The sequence below is a fragment of the Pinus tabuliformis genome, chromosome 2_2 (assembly GCF_031772625.1).
Source record: "Pinus tabuliformis cultivar Carrire ecotype Pingquan chromosome 2_2, CPIR1, whole genome shotgun sequence".
Taxonomy (NCBI): Eukaryota; Viridiplantae; Streptophyta; class Pinopsida; order Pinales; family Pinaceae; genus Pinus; species Pinus tabuliformis.
The window spans coordinates 461,925,245-461,941,957 of record NC_142300.1 but is presented as its reverse complement, the minus strand read 5'-3'; the positions used below and the strand labels follow the sequence as shown (position 1 = coordinate 461,941,957).

Here is a 16,713-nt window from a genome sequence, read left to right as displayed (position 1 = left end):
AGATCCGAAACAGGCTGGATCAGAACCAAGCCCATACATAGTGGAGCAACTACAGCACACTCCAGAACTAACAATTGAAATAGTAGAAGCAGAGAAGGTATGTAACAACTATGAAAAACAAGCCATCATCTGCCGTTTTAATGGCTTTTGGCCCAAACCTTTTGATCTGTTTCATTGGATTCTCACGAAATGGTCTCTGGACTGTGAGATCCATCTCTGCTCAAAAGGGTTCTTTATAGTCAAATTTCAATCCCCAGAAGTCAGAGATCTCGTGATCCAGGAAGGACCTTGGTTCTGGGGATCTTCGGGTCTTTTCATCACTCCATGGTTCCCAGATTTTGATGCAAACACTTTTGTTGTGTCTAAGATGCCAGTATGGGTTCGTCTTCACAATCTCCCTATCCATTTTTGGGATGAAAAGGTACTGGCAAGCATAGGCAACGCCATAGGCAGATATATCAAAACGGATACACAAAGAATAGAAGAAAGAATTTTTACTTTTGCACGCATATGCGTGGAAGTAGATCTCAGTAAAGGATTACCGGGAAGTATAAAACTGAAACACAAAGATCGCAGCTGGATGCAGTCTTTAGACTATGAAAATACAGCTTTCAGATGCAGAATATGTCGACAAACTGGACATCTCCAAAATGCTTGTCCGGAATATAAAAAGAACAGCCGAAGAAAGAAGAGAACCGGCAGTCAACAAAAAGGATGGAAATTCAACCATTCAGATTCGGAAGAGGAGGAAGAGGATGAAGAGGAAGAACCTGGTCAAAACGAAAGTATCCCAGCAGAAACACAACAGACTTCTATACAAGAGACCATGGAATCACAATCTGGAAAAATCCAAATAAAATGGAAACTAGTGGAACCAAAAGGCAGCATTCATCAGATACCTCAGATTCAGACAAAGAAAATCCTTGACCCGGCGAAGAAAATCCACTTCAAATTGTTCCCATAACCCAAGGAGAATGGCGAAAGGTGGAGAAGAAAAAGGGGAGGAAGACTTGATCCTCAAAGTTTTTCTCCTCTGTTCTTGCTGTGGTCGTTTCCTCTTGAAATTTTGCTTTTAATTTTTTGCCCCTTCTTTTCTAAACGCTGCTCTCATATCTGACAGGCACTGGCCTGAAATCCTCATATGAGGAGGCCGTGTTTTTGCTCAGTGATTTTCTCTACTTGTTGTTAGCTGGACTGAATATTCATCTAGTGAGCTCTATGATTTGCAAATTATAGAGCAAAATGAATGCTTCGGCATATACTATGTAACTTTTTATCCTCGTAATAAAAATTCAATTTTTTCTTTGGAAAAATAAATAAATAAATAAATTTACATCAAAAATTGAAAACTCACATGTACACCAAAAACAATACAACGAGTAAGATAACCACAACCCCAACTAAGGTAAGACGGTAATCACATTTTGTGACAGCTGCTATTATCCAACGCCAACTAAGGTAAGACGCTAATCAAATTTTGTGACAGCTGCTGTTATCGTGAACCTGTCAGAACAACGATTTTGAAACAGCTGGTGGGTTCTACCATATCTATGGGTTGCCTTCAATTTTTATTATTTACATATTTTCAACGCCATTTTTTAATAAAACCTTAAAATTTTTTGGTATGATTTCCTTATATTAAAATAACAGGGCGTCTGACGAGTGACTTCTGATCGTTGGAAACACTGGGTGTCTCTGCTGGTTTTATTATTTCGAATCTCCCAATTTACGAATCCTCGGAGCTGTGTTTTCTCCGCGTCTCTAGGGAATTGACCAGGCCAATCATGTTCTTCTTTTGAATTGATTCTAAATACAGAGTATTCAGTCTGCATTATCGGAGTAGCGTAATAATTAATATTGTTTTTTTGGAAATCCTGCCAGACAAGATCTTGAATTTTGGTTGTTCTTAGTTGTCAAAAAAATATGGTTTTGATTACATAAACTAATTTAATACTATGAAAAATCTCTACTGCATAAAATTCTACAAGTTATATATAGTTTAAACTTATCCCTACCGGATTTTTGTCGAGCGAAATGGACAAATAAAAACGCCAGAACGGACAAAAATGTTAGCAGTTCGACTGCGCGTTCAGTATCGATAAAAAAATCCGGCTATTGTGACTTTAACTTATGACTTTCCGCGCATCGCACCCTGGCGGGAATGTAGTTAATGCAACGAGTTAAAAACTTTACTTTGGTCTATTTTCATTACATGTTGATTAGCGTCTTTTCAATACTTTTAATGATATAATGTTGTATGAGTTTCTGTTTGCTATGTTGTACGAGTTTCCGAGAATGTTGAGAATTCGGATATTTTTTAAAATTAATAATATATATATATATATATATATATATATATATATATATATATTAAAATTAATTTAAATATATAATATATAATCTCTTATATATAAATATATAAAATGTCAAGTTAATTATCATTCTAATTAATTTTTGAAACAATTTGACTTCTTTAGTTATTTCTTTATTTTTAAGAAGAAAAAAAAACAACTCTAATGTTAAGTATTCACTACCACATACAATATACACACAATTTTCTCCGATATATATACACTAGCATTTGCACCAAATGTTGCAAAGGAAACGCCGTAAGGCATAAATTGAGGAACAATTCCGACATGGGAATGGGAAAATGTACATAAGATGCGAATATGTAGCATAAATGAGATTCTAAAGATGTATAAATTGAAGTTTATTTAGGGTGCTTAAGTCTATATTTTTTTTAATTATTGAATTAATATTGCATATAAATCTCATAAAATTCAACCAACTTATAATTGAGGGCTCTGAGCTCTAAGTTTGTCTTTGGGTCATTAACATGGTAATGCACGGTCTCAACCACTAAACCACATAACAACAAACAAAAGACTACAAAATGTTACGATCATTACTATAGTAAACCCAATGACTCTACACACAATAATTTATTCTTTACTCGAAGAGAATATTGCTTAACCATATCCACAAAAAGATTGCAAGGTGGAAAGCATTATGCAGAACAGAATCTTTGTTATTATAACTTGTAAGTTGTAGCATTGTTCCAACCAATAAAACTATCTTCACATTTTGGAAGATCAAATGGAAATAAGTTTTGAAGAATTCAATAAAAAACGTCCAAGATCATTGGATCACATGATTAATGGTACCCTGTCCTATGAATCTAATATTTTTATGCACTTACAATTAAGGGAGAAAACAAGGTCCAAACAATGTATACCACAGGGACCAATAAATAGTATATTTGCTAATCCTTGCTAGGATAAAAAAAAAACAACATTACTTCTCCTTAAATCCTTCACAATCAAATTATACAATTGTTGTACAACACAAGGCCCATGCTGTTGTCAATAGTTCTGATTGAGAATGCGACCAGATTCCTTCAATCTCATACAGTGATTAATGCACCAATTATACAATTGTTGTACAACACAAGACTCATGTTGTTGTCAATCAAGCAATAGTTCTGATCGAGAATGCGCCAGATTCCTTCAATCTCATATAGTGATTAATGCACCAAACATAGATGTACTAGTTGCAACGACTTTTATATCATTTTGCTGATGTTGTCATTTCAAAATCAATGTGATACAATTAAGTCACCTTTAAGAAGAACCTCATTGCAATTTCTATACAAGGATGTCTGTCTTATCATTACTCATTCTAATTTCACCTCTTTTATTGTCAGACTTCACGAATTAGCCTCCAAATGCTTGCTTCATCCACAGACCAGTGAATTACCTTTTATAAATATTTTGTTTGAGCATTGGAACTCAATAACATTTACAAAATTATAAAAAGTTTATCTCCAATCAATTTCTTTTCTTTTCTTTTTCTTTTTCTGATTTCCACTTATTATTGTTATATAAATATCTAAACTCATTTTATAATACTTTAAAAATAGAAATTTTCAGATATTATAATCCCTAAATCCTTTCTTCCCATTCTTAATGACTTTTGCAATTGGAAATAGGGCTTTGCAATTAGGTTCCCTCTGCATTAAACTCTGCAACTGACCCACCACGGTTAGTGTTGGAGTCCTTGGAGGGGTTTTATTCTCTTGAACAAAAGTCAAGTGACAAGAAAGAGTTTGGGCTCCTGGCTCTACGCCGGGCCTGTACATTATTACTGGAATCTCTTGTACCTGTTTTGGCAGATCCTATTTTGGGTGTTGAACATCCAGTTCTGCCCTTAAATATAAAGGAGCAAGTCAAAAGTATTGCACATGAATGGAAGTCGAAGATAAACCTTGAAGGAGATGTTGCCAATGGCAATTCGTTGGAGGCCCAGGCCTTCTTGCAACTTCTAGCTACTTTTGGAATTGCGTCAGAGTTTGATAAAGATGACTTATGCAAGCTTGTTCTTGCATTTGCACGGTGCAGGCAGACACCTGAACTCTGTCGTTCCCTTGGAATTGAATCAAAAATGCCAGGTTGGTTGGCTGGTGTTCTGTAATGTTAGCCTCAGTGGCTAGGTTGGCAAAATTTCCATCCATTTTGGTAGATAGGCTTTTTGTTGTTTTTCTGGCATTCATGGCTAGCTTGGTTTTTTTGAGGGACTGGTGGATTTTATCAGTATACTTGGTTGTGGCTGATTGAGTTGAAGATAAATTTTGGTAATCCTGGCTGTAGTAAACCTTCCCAACGTTTTTTGTTTAGTCCAGTGAACGGGTTTCTAAGATGACGGGGTTGGTAGTCTTTTCTTTAGATCTCAACATTTCATATGCAAGGCAGATACTGAGTGGCCTCTACTAGGTAGACATCTTTTTATGAGGTAGAAAGTTGTATGTAAGTTATTTTGTTGATATTAATAAAGGCACCTGAAGATGATCAGCTATGGTAAAGTGTCATAAGGCCTTTCATGAGTGGGGAACTGTTTACTTACGAAAATGGTCTCAAGCTGGCATAGCTGTTATCTTTATTGACAAATCCGTTGAAGTTGTCTGTATTATTTTTTCTTTCACAGTAAACTGTCTTTTGGTATTTCAAATGTTTGTGACATATTCAGATTAACTGAAAATTTTGTGACAATTTCATGCAGATGTTGTAGAAACCCTGGTCAATAGTGGAAAACAAATTGAGGCAGTCAACTTTGCTCATGCATTTGGGCTGAGAGAGAAGTTTGCACCTGTTCCTTTGTTGAAAACAAATTGAGGCAGTCAACTTTGCTCATGCATTTGGGCTGACAGAGAAGTTTGCACCTGTTCCTTTGTTGAAGGAATATCTGAAAGATGCTAAGAAAGCTTCTCAGGCAAGTTTAAAAAGCGGGAATAACTCTACTGTTGCACAAGTACGATTGTATTACTATTATACAAAATGTCTTGTTATGTGATGATCATTTTGGCTTAGTATTGTTGGTTATATCGGAAGTTCCTTTTTTGACCGATATTTTTATTTGCTGCTACAGAATGAAGTAAATACAAAAGAGCTTTCTGCTTACAGAGCTGTTATAAAGTGCATTGAGGAGCACAAACTTGAATCACAGTTCTCACCAGATCCTCTTCAAAAGCGTGTAGCTCAGCTAGAGAAAGCTAAGGCTGACAGAAAAAGGTCTGCAGGTGCTGTTAAGTCTCAACCTAAGCGTCCTCGTGCTAATGGAGGAAATGTTGGTGTATATATGCCTCCGTTAAGTGCAGATGAAAGAACTCCGACTCTTTATGCTTCTTCCAATGGTGCAGACAGAAGCTTTTATAGGTATTTGGATAGAGTACAATATTCTGGTGCAGCTCCAGGTGTTACATCCTACAACCTACAGGGCCAAAATGCATATGACAGATCAAACCAAGGATTATATGGAGCAGGCTATGGTGTTGGAAATAGGACTCCAGTCTCGCTCTCAAGGCCATATATGTATCCATCAGATAACATGGGGCCTTCATTGTTGGGTTCCGATTCTTACAATTCCTCTACTAATTATAGCAACCATCACTTTGGCAGTAGACTGCCTGCCCCTCCTCCAGCTTATCAGTCTTCTTTTATACATTAGGTAGGTACGGTGCTTATCTTACCGTGGTCAAGCAAGTTCTGATCTTATCAGGCCCCATAAAACCTTTTCTATTGGATGTGGCTGGTAGTAAGCACTTAGCTTTGAAGAGGTTTTTTGACTTTGTTTATGTAAATCTAAAAGATTGGCAAAGTTCATTTGGCAGCTTTTCACAATTTTCAGTGGTGTTTTCTTCTATTAAGGAATCTTCTATTAAGGAATTTTATTTTTGTATGGTATTGAGTGCTTCATCACTTTCCCAGGTTACTATATACTGTAGTGTTTACAGTTCAAAGATGATTCTATGCATAATTTTGGTATTTTTTTATTTGTTTGACAAATCAGAGAGGATCAATATGTCTCTTTGTGGAAGATTAAAATTTGGTGAATAATATATCATTTGTGATCTTGTTCGGAGCTCATAACACAAGACTTTCAATTGCATTGTATGCCGAGGGCTGGTCTTGTGCTGAATATGATTTAATTGTCCACTTGCACGTTACCTCATTGGTACCTGTTTACTCTACGCCTATGAAGCGAATCAGATTTTATTTTGATTAGTCCAATTGTAAGGCTATTTTTGAAACTGGACCCTGCCCCTCTTAAGCTGCTGCATGATTTAAATCCCCCTTTTTGAGCAGAAATGATTTGTAGTGCTAGTGGTATAGTTGTTATACCCTGCATTAATATTTTTGTGTTCTCTGTAACGAGGAAAACGCACATTGGAGTTATATGTCCCATCTAGAACTAGCAATTGTCTCAAAAGGTACAAAGAGAGGCCGATAGGATTATTAAATTAGAATTGTTGAATTTCTCTAGAAGAGATGTTGGTTCAAGCCTACAAGGAGCAAAGAGATTTGATGTTTGGAGTTCTATGCTTTTTAGACACCATATTTCTTTAAATACAACTTAATTTTAGAAAAAGTTCAACCGCAATGCAGTTCTGCCATGCAAACATACACTTAAATCGCTATTGGGCTTATGATATTGACAAATTCAAAGTAAACTGGTATACAAGAGAATGTACCAAGCTAAACCACAAGTTACACATCTTCAGACCTAAAAAAGTACATAAAAATGGTTTGGCATATCAATAGCGATATCATAATTGCTTTTCCTTCCACATACATACAATTGCTCCAAAGGCAAGGACAAGAAAATTTTTCAGCTCTAGTGAGCACCAGTGGGTCACCAAAACGAGTGACCACTAATGGCTTTCACATTTATACAAGGAATTGGCAAGGGACTTTACATGGACTCCACTCAACTTCAGACGCAGCTTCAGCCAATATGGAGAGTGATTGAAATTGAACATAGCTAAGTAGTGGCATTGGCTCACAGTAATACACCAAGTATAAAATATTTAAGCTTTTACAGAAGCAAGGAGTAAGAAAAATTATGAAGCTCAGAGAAGTAGATTTAAATCAATCAAAGCTTGTTGAATGGCTATAATGTCCATAGAAATAATCTTCCAATGTTCTGCTCTCATGTACAAGATTTACACTTTGATCTGGACTACTGTTTGATACCAAATCATCATCAACTCCAAGCATTGCAAGTGATAGATGAGTTTGGATGTCACAACTCCCAGAGTTTTCTCCAGACTCATCCTCAATCAATTCATCAAATTCCATGGACATTGTCAATTACCTCTTGGTCCAATAAGGTAGGTCATCTCCTTCTCCTCGTAGTAATTTCAAAGTCTGCAATAATAAGTTACAGACAAACAATGAGGAAGAATAAGTTCACGTTCTTACATTAACATTTATCCATTGTTTGAAATTTCACAAAGTCAGTTTAATGCAAAGGTAAGCCACTTTATTTGGGGAAACCAAAGCTTTCAATTCAAATCTTGCAATCCAGATTTCAGCTAGGATAGTGATTCTCAGGAAAGCTATATACTCTCTTGATATTGGAGCGAAAGCAGATATGCTGGCTCTTAGGCATATGTTTTCGGGTATACAATGGTTAATTTCAGCCACCGTGAGGATGTATGCAGACCATTTGAATTTATGCTTCAACAAAATGGTCACATCCATTTACATAAATGAGTATGTATGCACACTGTTTGAACTTACACCTCAACCAAATAAATGCGAAAATCGATTTATGGAAACAAATCGATGCACATATTGGTTTTGTATTGCTTGAATTGTTAGTGTAAATTGGGAAATGAATTATTTTATGTGGAAGATTAATTTGACTTGAGAAATAGCAAAAAAAATTGCGTGTATGAATTATTAAATTCTGTTTTCGAAGTGTTTTGCAGAGTTCAGTGGATTTTCTGTCATGCAAATCCATTTGGTATGGGTTGTGTGAGTGCCTGTGTAGTTACATTCTTCATTTACTTTCTATATATTTGGCAGCTGGAAAATATATTTTGAAGCAAAATGAATTGGCTTGAGCTTGCTAGTTAATATGAATATTTCAGCCATATTAAACGCGTTACAAGTGAGGAACGGGCTTGAGCTTGCTAGTTAATATGAATATTTCAGCCATATTAAACGCGTTACAAGTGAGGAACGTGTTTTAGTCAAGCTATTTGGCATGCTTAAAAGAAACCAACAATGGCGACTGACCTCATTTTCAGTTGATTTGAAAATTAGTTGACTGGTAATGCTAGCTAAATATAGTTTCTCATTAATGGAGTGTTCTACCAAAAAAATCGTCCTCATTATTTTATTGTCGCGTACTGAATTAATGATGGAATTGAATGGAACCGTTTTAATGGCCGTTAAATGAACCTTTGCTTGTATTCATTCTATTGCATTACCCCGTGTTCGTATAAATTTCTCAGCCTAGATTTTTGGAGAAATTCCTGAAACAAGTTTGTTTCTGTTTGCTTTGTCGGTGTTAAGTTTTTGCTGATTAACTCTAGTTTTGCCTAAGGTACAATGTATGCTCATTATGTTGATTGTGAACTTTAAAATGGTACCCATAATGGGTTCAATGGCGGTGTGAAAACCCTTGTGAAGCACACGCTTAAACGAAGCAATTTGCCTTTGTTTGAGGTTGTGCACAAAGTGTTTGACGAAATACCTATACTATAATTTGGGCTAAGGCACTGCAATGCATCAAATATCGCTTTTCCCGTTTGAAATCACCACTGTACACAACAGAATTTTGTGTTGCATCTGCCGCGCATACATTTCTATAATACCCAATCCCAGATGGGTAAACAATTACCTATTTTCACAAAAGAAAAAACAGGCTATCTTTCATTATAATAAGAAAAAATAGTTACAATATTCACCCTTCTGAAATCCAAAATGACACAGTACTACAACTGCTGCTCTATGGATAGAGCTCTAATCTGCTTAAGGCTGGGCTTACATGATAAATTTGGGTTTACATTAGCAAAATCTCAATTTTGATAAAAGAAAGACAGAATTACAAAACCTCTCAACTCAATAAAAAACCCGATGAACATCTTTCCTTGTTTATTTCAGCGATGATGATACTCTGTCTCTGCTTTAGAAGGGCAGACAGACAATGCAGTGTATACCATTATATTTGAAACATCCAGAGCTACAAATGGATCCATTAACAAAATAATTGTAGCTTATTTCGCCAGCATGATAGATCTGCCACGTTTCGATAGTAGATCAGCCACCATATTCTGCTCTCTGTAAATGTGGGAGAATGTGATGTGCTTGAAGGACTTCGCCAGATCTCTAATATAGCACATCCAATGGGTAAACAATCACTTACTCTTTCCCAATGGAAGTATATCGTTTTAGAAATGAGTTAGACTTCAAATATTGGCTTAATGAATTCTCATGGTTTTATCCTTTCATTCCGCCATGCAAAAATAAAATTCCTGTAAACTTCTTGCCATGGGGTTGTTTCTTGCATGTGAAAATGCACTGTTTATTGAAAATACAACTGGAATACATTAATGGAAGTAACGAGACCAATGGGAATTTTTAAAGAGATGATACAATACAAAAATCATTGGTGAAAATGCAATTGCCTTTACATCTACTTGTTCACATTGCTGTACAAAATGTAAATAGTTCAAATTTGACGATACACAGGGAATGGATTAGTTACTCTTTTCCTATAAAAGTAGAAGCTTTGTTTTTGAAATATTGGCTTAAAGAATTCTCATTATTTTATTCTTTGATTCCGCCCTGCAAAAAAACTCTTTCCTGTAAATTTCTTGCGACAATAGGCAATTTCTTGTGTGCGATAATAGACTGTTTCTTGTAGGTCCTGCTGTGTTGCAGTAATTGAGTATCAAGACCGAAGGAAAATTTTGAAAAGATAGTACAATATAGAATGGTGAGTACAATAATACGATATCTACCTTACAAATTTGAGCCCGGAAAACCACTGATCCGCTGCAGGGGATTAATGATCTGCTGCGCCTCTGCCTGCGAAATACCAACTGCATAACCTGAAAATATGAAGAAAACCCTTGTTCATGCAGCAAAATATTATCGATAGAATAAATTAAGTCGGTTGACGGTTCGTAAGGAAGATAGTGGACAGTTATTGCAGGATCGAACGAACAGTCGCAGTTATTGCAGGATCGAACGAACAGTCGCGGCTGGCCTTGCTCAATTCAAATCAACGGATAAGGATTACCTAATCGTCTAACACCAAAATCCAATGGCACATATTTTGACACGAAAGCAATTTGGGGAGTTAATCTCAGAGGGAAACGCCTTACGGCGTAATAAACAACAAAAGAAATATTTATCAGCTTGACATCCCAAATATAGCCCTTAAGTCTAGTTGCCACAGGCTTCCTTATCCCATCAAGAGATTGCTCCAATTTCTCAATTAAAGATATGGGTGTTAAGGATGTCTACACACAATCTTTTGCCATATATATACATAAACAACAAAAGAAATATCACCAACATCCAAGATATCACCCTTATGTCAAGTTGCCATAGGGTTCCTTAACCCATCAACGGATTTCTCCAATTTTTCAATTAAAAATATTTATGTCAAGGATGTGTATGTCTCTGGCCTTTCCTTCTGCGAAGGTTTCAATATAAGCTCATGTTTTGTTGGCAATTCAGCGTATTTCTCTACCTTCTTTGTATTCCACAACCCTAAGAACGTATGAACTCTAAAAAACAATGGAGTTGTCTATAATGCGACTTTTTGGAGATTCCGGTGACGGAATCCGTCGGAAGAAATTGAGGTCAAATCTTGATTTGTTGCATTTAAAATCGTTTTTTAACTACATATTTGGATTCAGCACCCTGAAAAACCCGTGCAACGCTTTGATTGTGCATAAACTAGCTATCAAACTTACGATTCCAATAAATTGCTGCTGGATTTTGATCGGAAAAATCCACCAGAAAAACTTCCAAAAAGTCTCATTATAGACAACTGCAAAAACAATCTTCAAAGCTCTAAAAACCTATAAACTTAAAAAAAAACAATCTTCAAAACTCTTGAAATTTTCCCAGCTCCCAAAGTAAAATTCCCATACAATTCTAGCTCCCTGAACAAAAACCATTAAAACAAATTTCCCCCTCCCAAAGAAAGGTAAACCATTAAAACAAATTTCCCCCCTCTAAAAAAAAGTTCCGTTTAACAAAGCTTTAATGGTTTAAGCATTTGTTTAACCTACACGATGTCCAGAAAAATCATCGTGAAATGGATTGGGACTAGAATTGGTTAGGTTCCAAGGGCCGATAGTTATCCGAAATCGAGTAGAATAATCTGTTGATGATAAACATTGGGACTAGAATTAGTGTGGTTCCAAGGGCCGATAGTTATCCCGAAATCGAGTAGAATAATCCGTAGATGATAAACATTAGATTAAATTAATTTTTCTGGGGGAATACAGCAGGAGATACACATTTGAAAACATTAACGTGCGATCACGTGGTCACATGTCGAACATTCCCTTTGTCTGCAAACGGCGTTTAGGAAGCAGCAGGTTATTTATATATATACATTCTACGGCAAAGCCAAGACCGTAGTGTGCATGTCTGTTCCTGACAGAGGAGATCATGCTCTCTGGGGCTAACTTTTAGAGTCTGAGAACGCTGTTACAGAAGAAAATACAACATGGGTAAATCCCATTGTGGCTCGAAAAAAGGGATAAATCAAGGGGCCTGGAACGGTAGCACTATATCCGAACCCATTCGATCTCATGGCGATGGAGGATGGAGAAATTCTCCCGTAAAAACAGGTGAATGGTAGTTAATCTCTAATATCTTGAAAGCTTGTTTTTGGCTATATTGTAATGGTTTTTATTTTTTAAGACGTTTTGAATAACTAAATGTAGATGATAAACCACATTTGTCCGCATGATAAATCACATTTGGCATTGCCATGAATCACAAAAAAACTATTACCATAAATCTGGAAACAAGTTTTCAACATGTATAATGTCCCAGAAGTCTCAAATCTGAAATTACTACTAGTAATATCAATATAGGCGTAATAATGAATTGATAGGATAGTGAATAAGCTGAGAAAATTTATTTTGCAGGTCTAAAGCGTTGTGGAAAGAACTGTACATTAGGTTCGATGAACTATCTTCGTCCTCGTATTAAACGTCGAAACTTTTCGTCCGATGAAGAGGAGCTCATTCTTCGGCTGCATCGTCTTCTTGGCAATCGGTATGTCATGACCGACCATATATTTATCCATGCAGTAGCTTCGTTATAATGTGTGGAATTTTATAATATTGGGATCTTATGTAAGAGTGTGAGCGTATTATGCATGTAGGTGGTCGCTGATAGCAGGGCGACTGCCTGGCCGAACAGATAATGAAATCAAGAACCACTGGAACACTTATCTGACCAAGAAGTTGGCAACAAACGAACGTCAGGCCAAGGGATCGCACAGCCTGAAGACAAGACCAGAATCTCCTGCTGCACAAAATCATGCCTTCAAAACCATTCCTGTGAAAACAAAAGCGGTGGGGTACTCGGAATTGTTAAGATCAAATGGCTTCAACATTTACGGGGACAATAGTAGGCCAGATCAATCATTAAAATTGTCTGAAATTAAGGAGTTTGATGTAGCTGATCACAGTTTTAATGTAGCTGATAACAGAGCTGGAACAGAAGAATAAGTTCCAAACTTTGGAGTATATTGATGAAGTTGATTTTTTGTTGGGTATTTTTAAATGGGGAAATACCAAAACCAACTAAATAACCAACACAGAGACAATGCTCTGTTTCCACTGTTCCAGGATCATTTGCAGAGAACCTCTTTCAAAAAAAATAACTCAGAACAGAGTATTACACAGCCATAAAATCATTTCAATTCATTAAAACAAAAACACTGATACACATTCATCCTCTTTCACTCAGAGGGATCTTCCAAAAAACTTGCATTCAGCAAAAACAAAAGCTCTGTCTTTTCTCTCCACCTGAGAGTTCACTGTGCTGGGTTTACTGCTGTAAAACCCATTTTTACATTACTGCTGTAAAACTATTTTTACACATACTGCTGTAAAAATATTTTACACATATGCAGTAAATTACATTCATAATTTCAAGAATGCTTGAGCACTCTTTTCTTTTGCATTTCCATGCAAATCCAATACATAAAAAATGCACTACCGTGCAATGTTTTCACCTGCTTCATGTGCTGGTCTTCATTCTGAGCTCTCCCTGCTCTTTCGCTGCTGCACCTTTGATCTTTGCGGATAGCACTACTGTGCATTCATTTCCTCCTTGCTTTACTATGCACTGTTGTGCACTATGCTACCTCCATCGTTTTTTTTACAATAGCCAACACTTAAAAAAATTTACAACACACCGAGCGCTACTTTATGCACTGCTGTGCATACTTCAACTTACTTCAGCTCCCGCGCGCTCTCATAAAAAAATGTCAACACATATTACAACCCACATATATATTTGGCTCATTATATTAAAAAAAATCAATACAATGCATTCAACTACCGTGGGCCTTTTAAATTTCATATGGTCAACGTTCATTTAAAAAATATGACACATATAGTGTATGTACCCATAACCATTTAAGACGGGCCTCACCAAAACTTACGACCAACCATTAAAGACCATTAATTCTTCCATCGCAGACAGGACGTCAGTCAACCAAGCTTTGTCCTCACTCCACGCAAAAATTCTGACTTGACGTGGACGGGTTGCAACTTCAGAGATCGACGGTGGAGAACACACAACCAGATCGGACGGCGGAGGTTGATATCGGAAGGCACTTAACTGCTGAGCTTTACCACCCGATATGTCAGAGTTGCTTACGTCAGGCGAGAGCCACGTGCCTGCACCAAAACGCATCGGAGCCCTTTGCCGGAATATTCTGTTGCCGGAAGGTTGGCGCGATATGTTTCAGGCGGCCGGAAAACACATGATCCGTTTCGCTGCTGAGATGGCGCCCGATGCTGCCCACGTCTGCCTGCAACTTGCAGTTGGAATTAACATTCCAACACTCCCCTTTAATTTCAACTGCTGGGCGTTCAAACATACCCAAACACTTCCTCACATCGAGGGATTCACCAACACTGCTGTTACAAAGACATCTTCCTCACATAGAGGGATTCACCAACTGCTTCTGATGCAGTTCACAAACAAACAAAGTTGTCTTCCTCTTAATAGAGGGATTTACCTGAGACTGTGCTTAAGAGCACATTCCTCATGACAGAGGGGTTCACCATAACAATGTGCTGAAGAGCACCTTCCTCTTTAACAGAGGGTTTCACCAATTGACTGCTTCAAATGCAGTTCCAAAACAAACAATCATTGCACTGCTGTGTGTGCAAACTCATTACAATGTTCTTTTATGCTGCTGCATGTTCTCTGCTGCACTATTGTGCCATCTTCTTTACTGTGTCTACCCCACACTGCTGTGTCTACACTTGCACTGCTTCTTTACTGCTGTAAGGAAAATTTCTTTTGCATGTGCTGCTGTTCAAAACTTCTTGCTGCTGCATTTTTTTATTTGCATTGCTGTGTGCTTCTCCTTCTTGCCATCATGCTGCTGTCCATAACTTCTTGCTGCTGCATTGCCTCTGCAATTTGCACTGTCGATGCCTTTTGTTTCATCATACTGTTGTGTGCCCATACTCTTGGCACTTCATTCTCCACACAAAAAATAACACGGGCTGTTACCTTTTTACGCCCTTGCTTCACACAATCTTCAGTTTCATTTTTTTAATTACACAATGCACTACTGTGCAATTCCTTTGGCTTTCTGCTGCCACACACATTCTTATACATCCAGTGTGCATTAAAAATCTGCTGTCCTTGTTTTTCTTTATGCGTTTCTTTGCATGCTGCATTGCATATGAAGAAAAACATTACATTTTTCACTGCTGTGTATTGTACTCACTCTGCTGTGAGTATGTTCTCTCACATTACATAGAAGGAAACTACCTTCCATTGCCATGCAAAAATTCAAAACTGCTGTTCATTCTAATCCATGTGCTCCAAAAAAAATTTCCAAACTGCTGTCTTATGTTCTATCTTCCCACTGCTGTGAGGGTCTCCATGCTTTGCATTTTTCTCTTATCTCGCTGCTGCTCTTTACATTTCAGCGCTGCCATCTTTTCTTCTTTATGCATTTCTGTGCATATTGCATAAACACAAAGCAAAAACATTGCTGATTTCATCACTGCTGCATATTACCTTTTAGAGGGATTAACAAAAATTTCATTTGCAACTGCTGCGCTGCAATACATCCTCCATCAACAAATGACTGTTAATGCAGTTCAACAAACAAAAAAAATTCAAGCTCCCCTTTAATGTATGCTTGTCTTCTTTTGGCATACTCTTCTCAAAACAAATTTAGATCAGCTGCGTTGCTTAAGGGGCTTTCACACTGTATTTCTTTTCTTCTCCATATTTGTGTAACTTTCTTCTTTTGCATGGGTGTAGCTTGTGTAAGAGCCCATGTCAAGTTACAATCTCGTGCCATATGCCCAATGTTATGACACTTGAAACATTCTACATTGTTCATGAATAACATTTCATGATTTCTTCTAAAATTGTTTCTTGAAGATTTCCGGAGATCACAACATTTATCTTTATGAAATGCTCTACAGTCTTTTGCCATATGACCAAAGTTTGAACAAGCATAACAATAACCATAAAATGAACTTTGGTACCTGGTAGATGGAGGTTTCCTTGATGTACCACTGAAGCCTTGCTGCCTTGAGATCCTTTGATGATGACCATTGCATCTTGCTTCTTTGACATCAGCTACATTTCTTCTTGGAGCTGGTTTTCTACTTGGAGCAGGATCTCTTCTACTGCAGCCTTCATTTTTCTCCTTGCCTTTGCTGGAACTAGGAGCATCACCATCTCTTTCTGGCTTCTTCACATCTCCTTTGCTTAAAGCATCCTCATCCTTGTTTGAGGGTTCACCTACATACCCAAGTCCTGATTTATCAAATGGAGATCTGTGATAGCTGAGCATGTCATCCAGAGCTTGAGAGCTCTTCATGATCTTATTCATCCCTTCAACCTTCTTCCTGAGGAGGACAATCTCTTCTTCTAACTTTTCACACTCATTATTCTTCTTTGCTAGTTGTCCCTCAGTTTCTTCCTTGCTATGAGTAGCTTCAGCTGCTACTATTTTGAAGGAGATAATATCTGTCTTCATTTTGGAGATTTCTTCATCTTTTGCTTGACTGCTCTTCATTTTCTTTTCAGCTCCTTGTGCCTGCTTCTTTGCTTCTTGTAGTTCGGACTTAAGGGAGGAGACCTCTACCTTGTACTGTCCAATCTCTTCCACAAGCTTATTCAC

General features: G+C 37.2%; 1 long non-coding RNA gene and 1 pseudogene across 1 annotated transcript; one reads left to right on the top strand and one right to left on the bottom strand.

Moving 5' to 3' along the window:
* Positions 1-7,671: 7,671 nt before the first annotated feature.
* LOC149193292 (uncharacterized) lies at positions 7,672-10,637 on the bottom strand. Its single transcript, XR_016254436.1, has 3 exons — positions 10,310-10,637; positions 9,040-9,866; positions 7,672-7,703 (listed from the first exon to the last, which is right to left on the bottom strand). It is a non-coding gene; the product is annotated as an uncharacterized LOC149193292 (long non-coding RNA).
* A 1,399-nt stretch (positions 10,638-12,036) lies between these two features.
* Positions 12,037-13,051, top strand: LOC149193291 (transcription factor MYB114 pseudogene; annotated as a pseudogene).
* Positions 13,052-16,713: the final 3,662 nt, after the last annotated feature.